The sequence below is a fragment of the Limulus polyphemus genome, unplaced genomic scaffold (genome assembly GCF_000517525.1).
Source record: "Limulus polyphemus unplaced genomic scaffold, Limulus_polyphemus-2.1.2 Scaffold4218, whole genome shotgun sequence".
Lineage (NCBI taxonomy): Eukaryota > Metazoa > Arthropoda > Merostomata > Xiphosura > Limulidae > Limulus > Limulus polyphemus.
The window spans coordinates 91,913-96,979 of NW_013669828.1; the positions used below are offsets into that span (position 1 = coordinate 91,913).

Sequence of the window (5,067 nt, forward strand, 5' to 3'; positions counted from 1 at the left end):
CATGGAAATAGCATCTTCAAAATGTGCAATACGGGTTAATCTCCATGGAAATAGCATCTTGAAAATGTGCAATACGGGTTAATCTCCATGGAAATAGCATCTTGAAAATGTGCAATACGGGTTAGTCTCCATGGAAATAGCATCTGGAAAATGGGTAATACGGGTTAGTCTTCATGGAAATAGCAACTGGAAAAAAAAAGCGACGTTTTCATTCGTTTAAATATTTCACTGAAAATACATTTTCAATACTGCTAATAACTAAAAATCAACATACGTATTCGTACTTAAAGTATAAGTTATAAAATGTATTCCAACTTAAGAGGTCATTAGCTGCTTCGGTAAGTTACAAAATCTCTCTCTCTGTGGCTCATCTGAAATGAATAGTTGTTCTGAACACCAAGACTGTTTCGAAGTACAGAAACAATAAACGTTATTGTTCAAACCGACACTAAGGTTCTTCAAGGTGAAAGTAGAACCGATTTTAGTAGTGACATCTGGCGACGATACATTAATTACCCTAGTCACTAAACACAATATTCGCCTCTCCGGTTCTACACGAAATATCACTTTTATCTGTGACGGTGTTCTGTAGCCTCACCCAGAGAAGAAACTGGACCCTTCATCTGTGACGGTGTTCTCTAGCCTCACCCAGAGAAGAAACTGGACCTTTCATCCGTGACGGTGTTCTCTAACCTCACCCAGAGAAGAAACTGGACCTTTCATCCGTGACGGTGTTCTCTAGCCTCACCCAGAGAAGAAACGAGACCTTTCGTCGTGAAGGTGTTCTCTAGCCTCACCCAGAGAAGAAACTGGATCTTTCATCCGTGACGGTGTTCTTTAGCCTCACCCAGAGAAGAAACTGGACTCTCTAACAATTAGAGATTTTACAGAATTGTAACATTACGTCGGCAGTGTAAAGAAATAAAATTATTGGAGAAATTATTAAAGTATTTTCTATAAAAAAAAAAAGAAGTAGAAAAGCAGTTGATGAACGTAGATCTATTTCATACAAGTATTTAACCTTTCTTGTTGTAGGTTTCACTACTATTCGGATCTATTTATTCTCATCTTGTACAGCTTACAATAAAACATTCTAAATTAGATAGACAGATATGTTTGTGTTTATAAAGAAGTAAGTATAAAGGACAAAAAAAAGGTCTTTAGGTATTCGTATAACAAAAATTTTAGTAATTAATTAATTAATTACTTCAGTAGTAGGGTTAGCTGACAGCAACACCGAAGATGTAAAACAAGTTTGAACGTTTTTACTGTCGTCATCAATAGATAGATATATTGTGTCTACTAGAGAGGATCAATAATTCACTTTAATTGAACCCATGAAACGACACTAGAAAATTTAATTAAGTACCTATTAATCACGTCGAATTAAAATATTACAGAAACTGCTATAAGATGTTTCACGAAAGGAAAACAAAAAAAAACTAATTAACATCAAAGGTCGATCGGATATAAAAATGTGAGCGTGATATATGAATATAACATTTTTGGATCACGATATGATTTTCGTTTACATTTTACGTAAACGTCTCAATGAATTCAATTAAATATTCGCCTGCACTTTAATATATCAGTTCACACAAAGAGTGGTGACTCGGGCTGTGGATGGAAACGTCCAAGGTTCGACATGTCATACTGCTGGATTAGGCCTGAACTGTGGGCGCAATATAAAAGTGACTGTCAAACTTTCACGCCGCTGATTTCTGCTGGCTGTCTTCCTTTTCGCCAACAGTTCAAAATTAGAGACGACTACTCCTGAATTACACGAATCTTTGACCTGACCATTCAGCTCACATGCGCATAAGGAGCCTTTGAGGTTAAAATTCCAGTTCTTCGTTCAGGAACACTTAGTAGGAAAGGTTAAGAAGACGCAAGTGGGTGGAATTAATTAGATCTTAACTTGCTAGAGTTTTCATGTTAAGAATATAACAGGAAAATTGGTTGCTGACACGACGATTTTATTTGCTGAGATAGAAGCGGTATTGCAGGTTAGGTTAGGTTAGGTTAGGTCAAAATAGTTTAGAAAATGCATATATTTCACCTAAATTGCACAAAAGCAAAAAGCTTAATTCAGGAAACGTCTGGAACTATAAGCACTTCAACGAATGGGTGCCCGAAAAGTCTGGAACTACAAGCACTTCAACTAATGGGTGCCCGAAAAGTCTGGAACTATAGACACTTCAACTAATGGGTGCCCGAAAAGTCTGGAACTACAAGCACTTCAACGAATGGGTGCCCGAAACGTCTGGAACTACAAGCACTCCAACTAATGGGTGCCAGAAACGTCTGGAACCATAGGCACTTCAACGAATGGGTGCCCGAAACGTCTGAAACCATAGGCACTTCAACTAATGGGTGCCCGAAACGTCTGGGACCACGGAATATGTTCCACGTGCCGGAGAAGATATTTCCATTCTTTTTCAACACTGTGAAATATATTCGTGTCAATGGTCCATGGTTCCAGTCTCCTTAACTTTAGCCAACAACTCACCAACAGCACTGTGAGGGATGTTTTTCAATAAAATTTTAACCCTCCTGTCACTCACTGCTTATACTCCGGGAACTTTGGTCAGTAAGATAGCAGGTCCAAAATCTAGATAGTTGTCCCATCTCTGTAAGTAAAAGCATTTCTTTGCCCCGCCCGGCATGACCAGGTGGTTAGGGCGCTCGACTCGTAATCTGCGGGTTCGAATCCCCGTCACACCAAACATGCTCGCCCTTTCAGCCGTGGGGGCGTTATAATGTGACGGTCAATTCCACTATTCATTGGTAAAAGAGTAGCCCAAGAGTTGGCGGTGGGTGGCGATGACTAGCTGCCTTCTCTCTAGTCTCACACTGCTAAATTAGGGACGGCTAGCGCAGATAGCCCTCGTGTAGCTTTGCGCGAAATTCAAAAACAAACACACCAGTTACCTTAATGTCTGAGTGTTTTGTTTTTTTTTATAAACTGATTCGATAAAAAGTACGTTGTTCAAAACATTATAAAATGTTTAATTATGTTAAATAATCTTTGTTTCTTCCGTTTACATGCTTCTTTTTTGTCAGAGTTCTATTAAATGTGGAATTTATCAAAGGCATGCGAGGTGAAAGATTCACGTTGTTTGGCGCGTGTTCTAATGCGCCACCTGTGTTAAAATCAGCGAGCAAAGTCTCGTGACAACCAGCTTGTTTGGTTTTTGAAACTTAATTCGAGGATTTATTTCTAAGTATACATTTTTAATGAAACACTAAAGACTAATTTGTTAAGGGATTAAAACGTATATCTTTTGGTTTTAAATTAATTGTAAAATAAGTTTTAAATATTTATTTTTCTACTTCGTAGATTTTACCAGCCAAGAGTAAACTGGTTAAGGTTTTTTTGTATTTGATTCTTTACATGTACATATATTAAATATAAAAACAACCAAACAGGAAGAACAGAAGGAAACGAAGAAAGAAAAATTCCGTTTCATTATTCTCCAGCTTGTTGTCAATTTGTTTTCTAATTGTTTGAGTTAGAAAGGTTAGAAAAAAAATATACTTATATACAAGTACTTTTATTATGTCCCCCAGTGGCATAGAGGCATGTCTACGGAATTACAACGCTAGAAACCGGGTTTCGATACCCGTGGTGGGCAGAACACAGATAGCCCTTGTGTAGCTTTGTGCATAACAAACAAACTTTTATTATACCCATCGCCCTCTGTTGGTGAATCAGACAGCTTAGATCACTAAAAATCGGGTTTCGATACCCGTAGTCAGCAGAACACAGATGTGGCCTTGTGATTAACAACAAACAAACAAAAAATAAAATCCAATATGCATGAACGTGGCTGAAGTACAGCACAAAAATGTCTGTTTCTCTAACGAAATTAGACCATCTGTGACTAAGTTCTCAAGCTTGGTGACAGATTATCGTCCGAACATAAATAATAACCGAACAAACAGAGTGAATCCGCATGAAATGAATGACAAACGTCAGCAAAATAAACAAGATTAAACGGGTTATATTTGTGAAGATTAGATTAGCCTCACGCAATTCAGATAAATATTTTAAACTCTTGTGTTATTTCCTAGCGCCAGTTTGACCGACTGGTTTTGATCTCGTGTGAAGCTAAAGACAAAAAAAGGAGCTTCTCCTTGAACAATTAAAACTTCTTTATATCAAAAATGCATTGAGTGTATCAACATGAAAACCATTAACAGGTCAGCTGTAAACTTGAGGGATACAATGCTAAAATTGTACTTCTTCCTATCAAGAATTGACTGAAACCAACGTAAACTAACAAATTAGGTTTAGAAATAGTTTCTTTCTGACAGCGTATTACTTTCTTCTTTCGCCTCTTTCGATTTTTTCGTTTTCTCTCACACATCTCTCGATTTTCTCTTTCTCTCTCTTTTTTTTTTTCGTTGAACTCCTGTCTTTTATATTTTTTCCGAAACTCATGCTGAACATCTTTTTCCGGAAAAGCAGATTATAATGTTTCAGAACCATAGGGTTTCTTGTAGTCTCCATACTGGCTGACCTTAGAAAGGTCATCATTAATTCGCTCACTCCAATCATGTAACAACGACTTCGAGTATTGTAATTCCATAATCCCATAGAGACTGGCCTAAGGCCAACCGCTTACTAATCTCTTTAAACTCCAACCGATGTTCCTTACAGCTAATTTCATAACACCGATCCAGCATTGAAAAGGTTCAACTCCCAGATGCTTTATGCAGGGTTGTTGCATGTAGGTTGTCTCATCATGCACGTGACCACAATTTGCTACTGAAGCGTGTTGTTAAACTTAATTCCCTACAACTGTGTAAGTTTAGCGTGTGAGTTTTTTTTTAGTACCGCCCTACACGATAGCTTATTGGACAAGAAATTAACATAATCACGTGCTATCGTGTACCATCCACGAGAAGACACAGGCTATAGTTTTCTGACAGTATATTTATGATCTTCGCTGTGATCCGGAAGCTATAATATTATAACATAATACACTCTAGCAGCTCCATTAATCGCAAGGTAAATGTAATTACGTAGAAACATTAGTGAGTTAACACCGAGAGACAGAATAC

The 5,067-nt window shown here is 37.6% G+C and overlaps 1 long non-coding RNA gene across 1 annotated transcript in view; it reads left to right on the forward strand.

The window, feature by feature from the left end:
- Positions 1–5,067, forward strand: part of LOC111088679 — a 15,734-nt gene that overhangs the window by 6,053 nt on the left and 4,614 nt on the right. The window contains exon 2 of the long non-coding RNA XR_002613129.1: positions 3,581–3,584. This is a non-coding gene — a long non-coding RNA (uncharacterized LOC111088679). The remainder of the gene's footprint in view (positions 1–3,580; positions 3,585–5,067) is intronic.